A 12,865-nucleotide genomic window follows, 5' to 3' on the forward strand; every position below is an offset into this window, starting at 1 on the left:
GGATGATGACGGCGCGACGAGTTGAGTTTTTGCACAATCACGTTCGAGAAAAGGATGTGTTTGAGGATCTGGTTGCATTCACGAACGACCAAAAATAATAATGGTGTAAACATGTCACATGTTTGGTTAAACGGGGTAAAATGGATGAATTTTGTTAAACTGTAAAACTGCCACTTTACCTGGCCAAAATTACAATTTACTCTAATGTTTATTGTTACATCGGATATCAAATGGATTTTCATATTTAAATATTAGTTAGCTTGTAGCACATTTTAAAAAGTGAAATTAAATCCAAAAGAATGAATAAAAGAAATGTGCAACGTTAGTTTTCAAGACGAGGTTGCACCAGCTTACTTTTATAATAAATGTACACCTGGCATGGACTGAGAAATCAAGCGACCAAAAAATAGTGAATCCAAAAGAAAAAGAACTACTAAGAAACTTGACTGCACTTTGTCGTTGTCGTTGCCGCTCAGTTTTTCGCCCGCCAAAGAATGCGTATGCTAACGAAGGATGATGACGACGGGGAGAACTGTCAATCACGTCGGGAAACCAATGTATTTGGGTTCGGTACTCCGGTTACGGTTACGGTTTCGGGAACGATTAAAAATATACCACTACTACTACCACATTGGGTTTCACAATTGATTTTGCTTCTCTCGGTCACTCCACTTTGTCGTGTGCAGCCGCACGGCGGGAGCCGCACCGTTCCGCACCGCACGAGCTGCACGGATCCCCTATAAATCCTTCTGAGACATTTTGATGTTTAAACCTCAGTGCAGACGACGAACAAATACAAAGGTGGATTCCATGGCCAGCGTCACCGAGCTCGGTGCCATGATCTCCGACGCGTGCCAGGAGGCGGAGAAGTTGCCGGGTGCTCTCATCTCGTGCGGCGTCGTCGAAGCGGCGGCTGCACTCTGCCTGATCATCTCCAGCGCGCCCAGAGGTCTGTTTCTCCACCACGGCAAGGCGCCGTACTACCTGTACTACGGCATCCTCGTCGCCGTGGCCATCTTCGGGCTCTTCGAGGCGTCGGCCGGCTTCTGGGTGTCCGGCGACGTGGTCGGACGGCGTGCCGTCGGGAAGACGATCATGTGGGTGTCGATCGTGCCCCTGGTCACCGTGGCTGCGCTCGGAGGGTTGGTCATCCTGAACGTGAAATAGCTGATCCCATTTCTCGACGTGTTTCTCGCTCGTTTCGTTTGCTGTCGTCATATTATACTAGGTATTACTGTTGCAGAATAACAAGGGCTGGGGCGTTTGCTTTGTGTCAGTCAGTTGTGTCTGTATCTGCGAATTTGATGTTTCTTTTGCTTCCACTTGTAATCTGCTTGTGTTTGGTATTTGTTCATGAGAGTGAAATTTGGGCAATTACACTGTGATTACTTAAGGGGTGATAACGGAGGTTCAGATTCTCCTGTGCCTTTTAATCGATGGGTTTGCCATCAGGTTTTTCAGTACGAACGAAAGTGCATCTGTTTTTTGGTAGGAAGCAGAGGAAGGAACGAAGCAGTCAAGAACAGAAGAACACGCCTTCATCCTCACGCGCTTGTCCAGCATATGGGCTAGCCCAGTCTGGTTTTTCTCACTCCAGTTTTTCCTTAATCTCTGTTTTTTCTCCTGGTTATTCTTTCTTTTGTTGTTTATTTTTTCCTATTTCTATTCTTTTTTAAATAATTCATTATTTTCGAATTTCATTTTTAATGGACTTTTTTCTTTTCTTCTTCTTTTTCATATTCTTTATATTTATTTCTTCATCTTTTTCTCTTCTGAATTTTGCGAACATGATTCAAATTCATGAACATTTTTTTGTGAGATCTTGAATATTTTTTAAATTCATAATTTCTTTAAATCCTGAAATTTATGAAATTGTGAACATTTTTTAGTTTGCGAACATTTTCTAGAAATTCACGAATATTTTCATAAATATTCAACATATTTTATAAATTCGTTAACTTTCTTCGAAATTATGAACATTATTTAGCAACAAATTAAATTTTCTAAAAATCATGTATCGGCAAAAAAATTGAGTAGATGTAAAAAATCATGTTCTAAATTTACGAATATTTTATGATTTCTTAAAACTATTTTCCATATTTTTCTTAAACTGGTAACTTGTTTGAAATATAGAATTAATATAAAACATAAAAAAGCCAATAAAAATAAATGAAAAAAACAGAGGCGTCCCACCCCGCACATGGGCCGGTCAAAAACATGTGCATGGGAGCGTGTGTGCGTTTCTTCCCTATTTGGCGCACCGGTTGTCGTCAGATAGGAGGTCCTTGCTCGCACTGGTCCATTTAACTGTAAATCTGGGATGAACTTGCACCAACTGAAATCACCGAAATTTGATTAAAAAAAATCTGATCCAGCTTTTGGAAATGGACAGGCCAGACCTATCATAGGGTACAATAGTGATATTGGGGTTCGTTAACTATATCTTGTGTGACAGAAAAAAAAGGCACTATCAAGATTTTTTTTTTGTGACGGCGCTTTGGTGGGGTGACATCCAGAGATCGGGAACATTGATTTTATGTGACACAAGTGGGCCGTCACCAAAAACCTCCATTTTGTAGTGCAACCAACTTTATAAAAACATGACTTCCATGGCACACGGGCAAGAAAACCACCCACTATTTTTTTTTCTAATTTCCCGACACAATGATTGTACCAGTAATATGCAAATAAAATCATGTGTGTATTACAATGGCATATATTATGCAGAAAAGAATCAGGGAAAATGGAAAGAACAAGAGCACTAGCAAAAACATATAAATATAGAATTCATAATTTTTCATCTTTTTTCTCTGAGAAGGCACAACAAATCACAAAAAAGAACAAGCAACAACTCACCAGTGAGACCGACTCTTTCTTTCTCTTCTCGCAAGGCAGCTAGGGCGAAGCCTTCCTCCTCTTGTTGAACATGAACTTTTTTGGAAATCTCATAACTGACCACAATATTTGCAAGTAGGTGGGCCGGCACATGTTAGGCATGCATGCCTGATTTGAATGACTTTCGATACCGTATGCACGTGGCGACACGTTCGACCATGTATCAGCCTTTTTTCACGGGGAAAACTTCAGAAAAGACAAAACTTCTTGAAAACCCAAATATCTGGGTATGATGCCTTGAATTGGTCATAGAAGGCCATGTACAAAAATTGGGGTGATTTCAAGGATGTTGAGAAAAAAATGTGTTCTCACACGGAGCTTTTTTGCCTACCCGAACACCATCCGTTCAACATGGTATATTTTCGACATCCTTAAAATGATCTCAACCTTTTCAAATAGGTGGAAATGCCCATGGTAGGCGTACATGTCAGGTTTATTCGGGCACAGTTTGCACGTTGCGACACGTTAGTCCATTTACCGGTGTTTTCTCACCGGGAAAACTCCAGATAATGCAAGATACGTCGGGAACCCAAATAACTTGGGATCGTGCCTTAAATTGGTGATGCAAGGTCATAGATAAAATTGGGGCCATTGCAGGATGTCAAAAAACATCGTGCTCTCAGACGGTGCCTTCTGACTACCCGCACATCCTCCGTTGAATATGGTTTAGTTTTGGACATTCCTGAAATGACACCAACTTTGTAAGTAGGTGGGAATGTCCATGGTAAGCATGCATGTCACGTTTGAAAGATTTTAAATATTGTATGCAAGTTGCGACACATCCGCCCATTTATCGCTCTTTTTTAACCAAGATAACTCCAAAAAATGAAACTTGCCAAAAATCTAAACAACTTGGCATGGTGCCTTGAATTGGTCATACAAGGCCATGAAAATAAGTGGGTCTATTTCAAGGATGTCGAGAAACAATATGCTCTTAGACGAAGTTGTCTTGCCTATGCGGACACCCTTCGTTGAACATGGCTTATATTTGGACATTCTTGAAATGACCCCAACTTTTGCAAGCAAGTTGGCATGCTCATAGTAGGCATCTATGCCAGATTTGAACTATTTTTATCCGCATATGCAATTTGCGACGCGTCTGACCATTTATCGACCTTTTTGATTGAGAAAACTTTAGAAGATGCAACATTTGTCGAAAACCATTTTTTTACATGGTGCCTTGAATTTGTCATACAGACCATTGAAAAAAATTAGGGTCATTTGAAGGATGTTGAGAAACATCACTCTTTCAAACGGAGTCTTCAGGTCTTTCTGTGCTTTCAAAAATTTGATCGCTCTTTTTAGAAATGTTCGTGGTTTGACATTTTGAGAATTTTTTTGAAACACGTGAATATTTAAAAAAGGAACAATAAAGGAGAAACAAAAACAAAAAAATTAAAAAGAAACAAAAGTTAACATAAAAAAAGAAAAATAAATATTGGGTAAAAGAATAGTCCACTACAGTAAACCGTTTGCTGATGGATAGTCCTTGTATTCCGTGTGTTTCTAGTTAAGACACTTAAGCTTATCATGGCTAGCGACGATCGGTCAGCAGCGAGAGTTACAGGGTTCTATCCCTCGCACCGCCATTTTTTTTGGTGATATTTTTCATGTTTCTGCTCTTGACAATGGGCCAGCCCAGTTGGGCGGTTTCCTATGCATGGCGCCTTCTATTTGACGCTACTCCTTAAACACACGGAATTTCCTATTGGCCGCATTTTGCGGCAAATAGTTTTTTTTTCAGCATCTTTTCTTACGACAAATAGTCGGGCAATCGCACACATGATTGTAGAACGTGCCAGTCCATCGAAGCGTTTGAGCCACCGGCATTGTGAAACTTCTGGAAGGTTCGTTGCAGGTTTCTGGGACCTTCTAGAAGGTTCCTAAACCGGTTTTTTTCTTCTGATTTTTTGGTTTTGGTTTTGTTTCTATTTTTCGCTTTTTTCAGAAAAAATCATAAATTTCAAAAAATGTTAAACATATTAGAATATTGTTCTTTTTTGCAAAAAATGTTCGACAATTATAAAATTTAATCATGTTCTCAAGAATACTTCACGTGGTTAAAAATGTTCAGAATTATTGAATTTCTTCATGTTTTCCATAAAATGTTTGGAGTTTCAAAATTTTCTTCATGCTTTTCAAAATTGTTCACAATTTCAAGAAATGTTCAGAATTTCAAAATTTGTTCATGTTTTTTTAAAAGGGAGTTTCAAAATTTAATCGTGTGAATAACTTTTTTAAAGCAGAATTTCGATTTTTGCTCTCATTTTTCAAATGTGTTCAGAATTTCAAAATGTGTTCCAATGTTTCAAAGATTATTCGTGTTTTCAAAATAATATTCTCATTTTAAATTATTGTTTATAGATTCAGATAATGTTCACATATTAGAAAAATTATGGATTTCAAAAAATGTTTGCTTTTTAAGAAAAGTTCATGGATTTCAAAAAATGACCGCATTTTCAAATTTTAGTTTGGAATTCGAGAGAACGTTTCTGTTTAAAAAGAAAATCACATAACCTAAAAAATATTCAGTATTTAAAGCTTGTTCATAATTTTCAGCAAAACGTTCAAAGTTTTGTTAACGTATTTCAGCTGGCGCAGCTGTGCCAGTTCTGTGTGTTAATAAAATAGGCGTGATAGCCTTAGATCGCAAGCGGCTAATAGGTTATAGGTCCGAATGGCTAGCAACACGCTTTCAATGCTCTGAGGTCGTGAGTTTGAATCCTGACAGCGCAATGCCTTCATGCCTGGCTCGGTACGACTGTCCATGGGCGTGCAGGGCCTGCCGAGGCGGTGGTTGGGCTGCTGACAGACTCTTTGTGGCTCTCTGGAAGTTGACCGTAGTGCCAAGGTGCTAGCCTTTCATGCGTGTGGTGGCTGGCCGGCGGCGCTAGGTTCACGACTTGGTGGTGGTGATACAGATCCGATTGACCGGATGGTGGTGACTGTAGACTGTACTGGATTGACTTCCTACGGATCCACGACGGCGGTGGTCACAAAAGGTCTTCGGGATGATTCATCTCTCCAGATCCGGTGGTTGACTAAAGCGGTGAGATGCAAATTATGGACAACGGCTTGACGCAAAGGGGTGGTTGTGCAGTGGAGGCGATTATTTCGTATGTAGCTACTGGGATTGCAGAAAAATGATGGTGAGAACACATGACTTTGATGGTGGTGCGACTCTAGCACCCGGTTTCGAGCTCCGGGGTGAAAGCCTAGGTCAGACCTGAGTTCGTCATAATTGGCAATGGCGATGTTTTTTTTACATCGTTACCTTGTTGAAAGCATTGCTCGGATATGCCCAGACTGATTCTTCAGGGTGAAAACCTAGATTCTAACCTTGTTGGTTGGATCCAGTGATGACGGCGCTTGAGTGTCGCCCCCTTCCTAAAGGCGTTGTTGTTGAAGAACCTCGTCATACATGTAGTGTCATGAGATGGTGGTGCGAATATGGTCATTGTTGTAGTTTGTCGATCGCATATATGATCGCTTTGGGGATTTTTCTTTTTGCCTCACCTATGTATAGCTTTGGTCTTATACGACTTTGCTGTTTTACTGGTGTTGGTTTTGTATGTGCATCGATGTTGGTTGTGTGCATCCTAACTATGCAGAAGTCGCGTGTGTACTTATTATGTTTGCATCCTCTTGATACTTCATTTTAAGCAAATAAAATCCACCCCTTATTGCTCTTTATACGTTTAGCGAGGAGGTTGTACCGAAGCAACGTCTGGCTCTACTATTTTGGTTCCTGTTAGTGGTCCGACTCAGTAGCTGGTCCTTTGATAAAACATACATCGTATATGTCCTGGTGGATGATCTATCATATACTCCCTCTGTCCCATAATATAAGAGCGTTTTTTACATTAGTGTAGTGTCAAAAATGCTCTTATATTATGGGAGGGAGGGAGTATAATATTATCTTAATATGTTTATTAGTGAGGGTGTTGTGCCGATGCTGGACTCTATTGGCACGAACGAAGGTACAAGGAAAGAGGAGGGGGGTTGCGAACTTGCGATGGACGAGAACGACCCGGGTGGGTGGAGGCATCCGGGATCATCGCCCGCAAGAACGACCCGGCAGGCACGGGCGTGATCACCTAGGCAAGAACAGCTGCCATGTAGTGGACACCCTAGTTTCTAGTTCCTATTGCATTTCTTCTCTGCTCAGCTGATTCCCCTCTACATTCCTTGTACTTTCCTCCACTTACCATCGCACGAGCTGCTTCTGCCGGATTTCATGGAGGCTGCGATTGCATGGCTGGTGCAGACCATCCTTGCAACCCTCCTCGTCGACAAGATGGAAGAGTGGATTCGGCAAGTCGACGACGTCGAGAGGCCGAGAGAGTCGAGATGGTGGTGGCTGCTGTGAAGGGGAGGGCGGCCGGGAACAGGCCGTTGTCCCGAACTCTCGCTCGTCTCAAGGAGCTGCTCTACGACGCCGATGACATTGTCGACGAGCTCGACTACTACAGGCTCCAACAGCAAGTAGAAGGAGGTACGCGCCTACTGCCACAATTGACAATCATTCAAGCAGGATCATGCAGACTCCCCTTGATTTTCTAGTACATGTTGTTTTTGGCACAGCCACAGCCACATTTGACGATGCCGAAGGCTAGCACGCACCAGAGCAAGTAGATCCATCAAGGTGCAATTCTGATATACCCACCAGTAGCCGTGGCGGCAAGAAACGACGATGGTCCAAGGCATGGGAAAATTTTGATGTCACAGAAGAAGATGACAGCGAAAAGCCTGTCAAAGCGAGATGTAAGCATTGCCTGACGGAGGTCAAGTGCGGAACCATGAACGGGACCTCCGGGATGCACAACCATAACAGGATTTGTAAGAAGAAACCAGCTGAACAACATGGCCACCCACCAAACCCATCAAGGTAGCTAAACGATCTTGCATTTGCATATCTTTTAAAATCATTTGCATACATTAGTTTAAAAATCCACCAAGAATATCTTTTAAAACCCAATGTCAAAGTGACCAACCACCAGCATAATTGCATAAATGTCTATGGTCAGGAATCCCATACCTTGCATAGTTGCATCGGCGCGTTTTTAAATTTTGTTATGTAATCTAGTTTAACAGTACAACAGTGATCCTTCCACTGTCTAAAGTTAAGAGACTGCTATGGTTCTAACATGTAGCACATTTTTGACAGTCTTTTCCTTACTGCAGCACCGGTGATGCTACTGCGAATGCAACATCCGTTCTAGTCGGTGATTCATCTGGCAGAAAAAGAAGGAGAACGAGTGAGGAGCCGGTCCAAATCCTTGCAGCTAATACAGATACCCCTTGGGACAAAGCCGAATTATCAAACAGGATGCAACAAATAATAGATCAGTTACAGGTCATCCAAGGGGAGGTGAGCGAGGTTCTGAAGCTATATAGGTTAGATTCTGCTTCGAGTTCGATTCACAGCGCGAGTACAACCGCAAACCAGCACCTAAGAACATCAAGTATCGCTCCACGAAAAGTGTATGGGAGAGTTGTAGAAAGGAACCACATCATGAAGTTGATCGCAGAAAACAAATCTGATGGTATAACTGTTCTGCCTATTGTAGGCATTGCAGGTGTTGGGAAGACGGCTCTCACTCAACTTGTATACAATGATCCGGATGTGGAAAGTCTATTTGACCATAGGATATGGATTTCGGTGTCTCACAACTTTGATGAAATGAGTCTCACAATGGAGATGTTGAGCTTTGTTTCTCCAGAAAGACATGAAGGAACTAACTTTGCGAGGCTTCAGGAGAACTTGAAAAGTCATGTCAAATCAAAGATCTATGCCGACGGCTGCCGTCGGCATAGATCTATGCCGACGGCCTAGGGGCCTATGCCGACGGCCCGTGGCCGTAGGCATAGACCGCGAGTCCGGTAGTGAGAGGGTTTTACTTATTTTGGATGACGTGTGGGATGATAAGAACGGTTGCCGATGGAACCAGCTGGTGGCTCCATTTAAGTCCAGCGGTTCAAACGGCAATGTCATTCTTGTGACGACCCGAAAACCGTCTGTTGCAAAAATGATCGGAACAGCTGGGCCAATTAATTTAGGCGCACTGAAAAATGATGATTTCTGGTTATTGTTCAAATCATGTGCATTTGGTGATGGGAATCCTGTGCATCTGAGTACTGTTGGACGGGAAATAGCAGACAAGTTAAAGGGCAACCCATTAGCAGAAATAAGTACAGGGCGACTATTAAAAGATGATCTTACCATTGGTCACTGGAGTAACATTCTCAAGAAAGAAAACTGGAAATCATTGAGCCTCATTGGAGGCATCATGTCTACTTTGAAACTGAGCTATGATGAGTTGCCCTACCCTTTACAGCAATGTCTCTCATATTGTTCTATATTTCCTGACAAATATATGTTTCTTGGTAAGGATTTGGTCTATATTTGGATAGCTCAGGGATTTGTCCACTGGACCCATTCAAGTAAGAGACTGAAGGAGACGGGGTGGGAATATTTGATTACTTTGACGAATATGGGTTTCTTTGAGAAAGTTGGAATAGAAGAGACATTTTCATTCTATCATTCAAATTGTCAAACAAACTATGTTATATGTGGTCTTACATATGATTTTTTGAGGGTGGTCTCAAGAAATGAGTGTGCAACTATAGATGGTCTATAGTGCAATGAGATGATGTCAACTGTGCGCCATTTGTCAATAGTAATTGATCCTGCATACAACAAAGATTTGCATGGGAGCATACCTCGTAGTGAGAAGTTTGAACAAAAAATGCGAAATGTAGTTACATCCATGAGAAGATTGAGGACACTGGTATTAATTGGGTGGTATGACAATTCCTTCTTCCATTTGTTCCAAGATATATTCCAAAATGCACAGCATTTACGCCTGTTGCATATGTCTGGAACATCCAAGGAGGTTAATTCCTTTGTGTGCAGTTTGGTAAATACTACACATCTACGCTATTTAAAGGTTAAGGCTGCTGAGGAGGAGGAGGCTTTCTCTCAAAATTTCAGCAGGTTTTGCCATATCCAAGTCTTGGATATTGGTTCAACCGCTAACCCTCAAGTATCAGAGGGTATTAATAATCTTGTTTGCCTGCGACATCTTATTGAAGAAAAGGGAGGATGTTCTTCCATTGCTAACATTGGTGGCATGACATCTCTTCAGGAGCTATATGATTTAAGGTTCAAAATTCTAGGGATTTTGAGATAACGCAACTCCAATCCATGAATGAGCTTGTACAGCTTCGTGTGTCTCAACTTGAAAATGTTAAGAGTGGAGATGAGTCTCGTGGAGCGAAATTGAAAGACAAAAGCAATTTAGAAGAGTTGAGTTTGTCATGGACGCATTCACGGCAATATTATGCTTACAAGTACCTAGAATGGTTTGGAGTTTATATGAATAACGTTCCGATGGATGTTACTGGTGCAAGTCCCAAACCTTCTGTGGACACGACAACGGAGGTGCTTGAGGGCCTTGAACCACATATGAACTTGAAGCATCTAGAGATATCTGGTTATAATGGTACTACTTCACCAACTTGGCTTGCCAGCAATCTCTCAGTTATCTCGTTGCGGACGCTTCATCTTGATGACTGTGGAGGATGGAGAATACTTCCATCTCTGGAAAGTCTTCCGTTTCTTACAAAGCTAAAGTTGAGTAGTATGACAGAAGTAATAGAAGTATTGGTTCCTTCACTGGAGGAGCTAGTTTTAATTAAGATGCCGAAGTTAGTGAGATGCTCAAGCACTTCTGTGGAGGGTTTGAGCTCTAGCTTAAGGTTACTAGAGATCGTGAACTGCCAAGCACTAAAGGGATTTGATCTGCTTGACAACAATGATAATTTTGGAATCGTGTGGCAGTCATGCTTGCATGGTCTTCAAAAATTAATGCTTCTCGATTGCCCTCAATTAGAGGTGTTGCCGCCTCTTCCACCTTCAACCACCTGTTCCGATTTCCTCATCAGTGGAGTTTCAACATTTTCGTATATGGGGGGATCATCTAGTGAAAAGTTATCCATTGGGGATGATGATAATGGTGGATTTACTGGTTTTGATGGAACTTGCGATAGCTTGAGGATACTGGATGACAAAATTTTGATGTTCCGCAATCTTAGAAATCTCAAATCGATGGTGATATATGGTTGCCGGAATCTACGTTCTATTTCATTCAAAGGTTTTAGTTATCTCGTCTCTTTAACGAGCTTGGAAATAAGAGAGTGTGAAAAAATGTTCTCATCAGATGAGATGCCCGAGCCTACCCATGAAGACATGCCAGCTGAAAATTACAACGCATTCCCCTCTCTTGAAAGTCTCGGTATTTTGTATTGTGATATAGCAGGGAAGTGGCTCTCTCTGATGCTGCAACATGCACCATGCCTAGAGGAATTGTGTTTATCCTCCAAAGAGGAAGAAAGCTCAGGAAATCCAGATGACGGGTTAGCTCCAGATGGACTCTCGCACATTCCATTAAATCTCATCCCCCTTATAAAGAGGATAACTATTGAGACGTGCCCTCGTCTAACATTTAACCGGGGCAAGGAAGGCACCTCTGAATTTACCTCCCTTGAGAAGTTAATCATTTTGGACCAAACGGAAGATGGCTCCTCCCGAACTCACTTGGCGAACTTAGAAGCAGTGGCCATTCCCAAGGAACGCTGCACCCCTGCTTTCCTAGTGATATCACCAGCCTTAAAAAGTTAGAGGTATGGGAAAGCCCTGGTTTGGAATCTCTACAACTGCACTCATGCACGGCACTGAAGGAATTGGTGATTGCACGCTGTGCATCCCTCGCCAGACTAGAGGGCTTGCAATCCCTTGGCAGCCTCAAGGGTTTGACACTACACAAGTGCCCTGGCTTGCTACCATCTTTGGAGAGTTTTTCAAGGCCGGACTATGGGCTATGCTCTCGGCTGGAAATGCTCAAGATCGATGACCCATCTGTCCTTACCACGTCATTCTGCAACCACCTCACCTCCCTGCAACGCCTAGTCCTTTGTGAGCTGGAGAAAGTGACGAGACTAACAGATGAACAAGAGCTATCGCTTGTGCTCCACAAGTCCCTGCAAGAGCTCCGATTTTCCTTTTGTTCTGATCTCGTGGATCTTCCTGCGGGGCTGCACGACCTTCCTTCCCTCAAGAGTTTGGAGATACGCGGTTGTCGGGGCATCTCAAGGCTGCCGGAAACAGGCCTCCCACTTTCTCTGGAACTTCTGGAAATCTACTTATGCAGCAAGGACCTCGCCGATCAATGCTGGCTGCTAGCAACAAGCAAGCTATTAGTCGTAATTACTTGATGTAATCCTTTATACCTGGACGCCAAGTTAAGCTCATGTTTCTACACACACAACATATATCGCCGGGCTGCTTTTGAGGAAATCATGTGCGATATATCCCCAGAGTTGACATACCCTCATAAAATGTGCTCACTCCAGAACCAGCTGTCCCTGATGGCAATCAAGCTACCCTGCCCAACATACATCACATTACAGGTAAACCGGGATGTCTGGCTATTTGTTATTCATCTCCTCTTCCTCTTGCAAATCAAAAAAGATGATTGATCTTCATCAAGACATAAATCCAAAGACGGTTGTTTGCTTGTGGTGTCTATTTCTGTCAGTAGTCGGGTATGTGATGCACAATAAAAATTCTCATCAAAGTGAGGCACAATAAAGCTCTCTGTTCCTTGTTGACTATACGAGTTGCTTTCTTCAGTGTGGAGTATAGTTCCAAAATGTAACAGAAAATGGGACGGAGAAGACGAGGACTGCAGATGGGTTTGGTCATAATGTCATATTGCCGTGCCAAAGCCCAACAGTAACGCCGAGGAAACAGAGCTGATATGGCCTCCTGTATGTAAGAGAAAAGAGCTGGTATGTCCCGCTCCAGTTTCATTCATTGCCCTCCTTGGCTCGCACGTGTAACGCGTTCCAGTTCACTTGCATACATATCTGAATCTGAAGGAACGGATATTCAGTATGACAATAAGGC

At 42.3% G+C, this 12,865-nt stretch overlaps 1 pseudogene; it reads left to right on the forward strand.

Moving 5' to 3' along the window:
- The first annotated feature begins 7,245 nt into the window (after positions 1–7,245).
- Positions 7,246–12,171, forward strand: LOC119361177 (annotated as a pseudogene).
- Positions 12,172–12,865: the final 694 nt, after the last annotated feature.

Source organism: Triticum dicoccoides, chromosome 2B, assembly GCF_002162155.2.
Source record: "Triticum dicoccoides isolate Atlit2015 ecotype Zavitan chromosome 2B, WEW_v2.0, whole genome shotgun sequence".
Taxonomy (NCBI): domain Eukaryota; kingdom Viridiplantae; phylum Streptophyta; class Magnoliopsida; order Poales; family Poaceae; genus Triticum; species Triticum dicoccoides.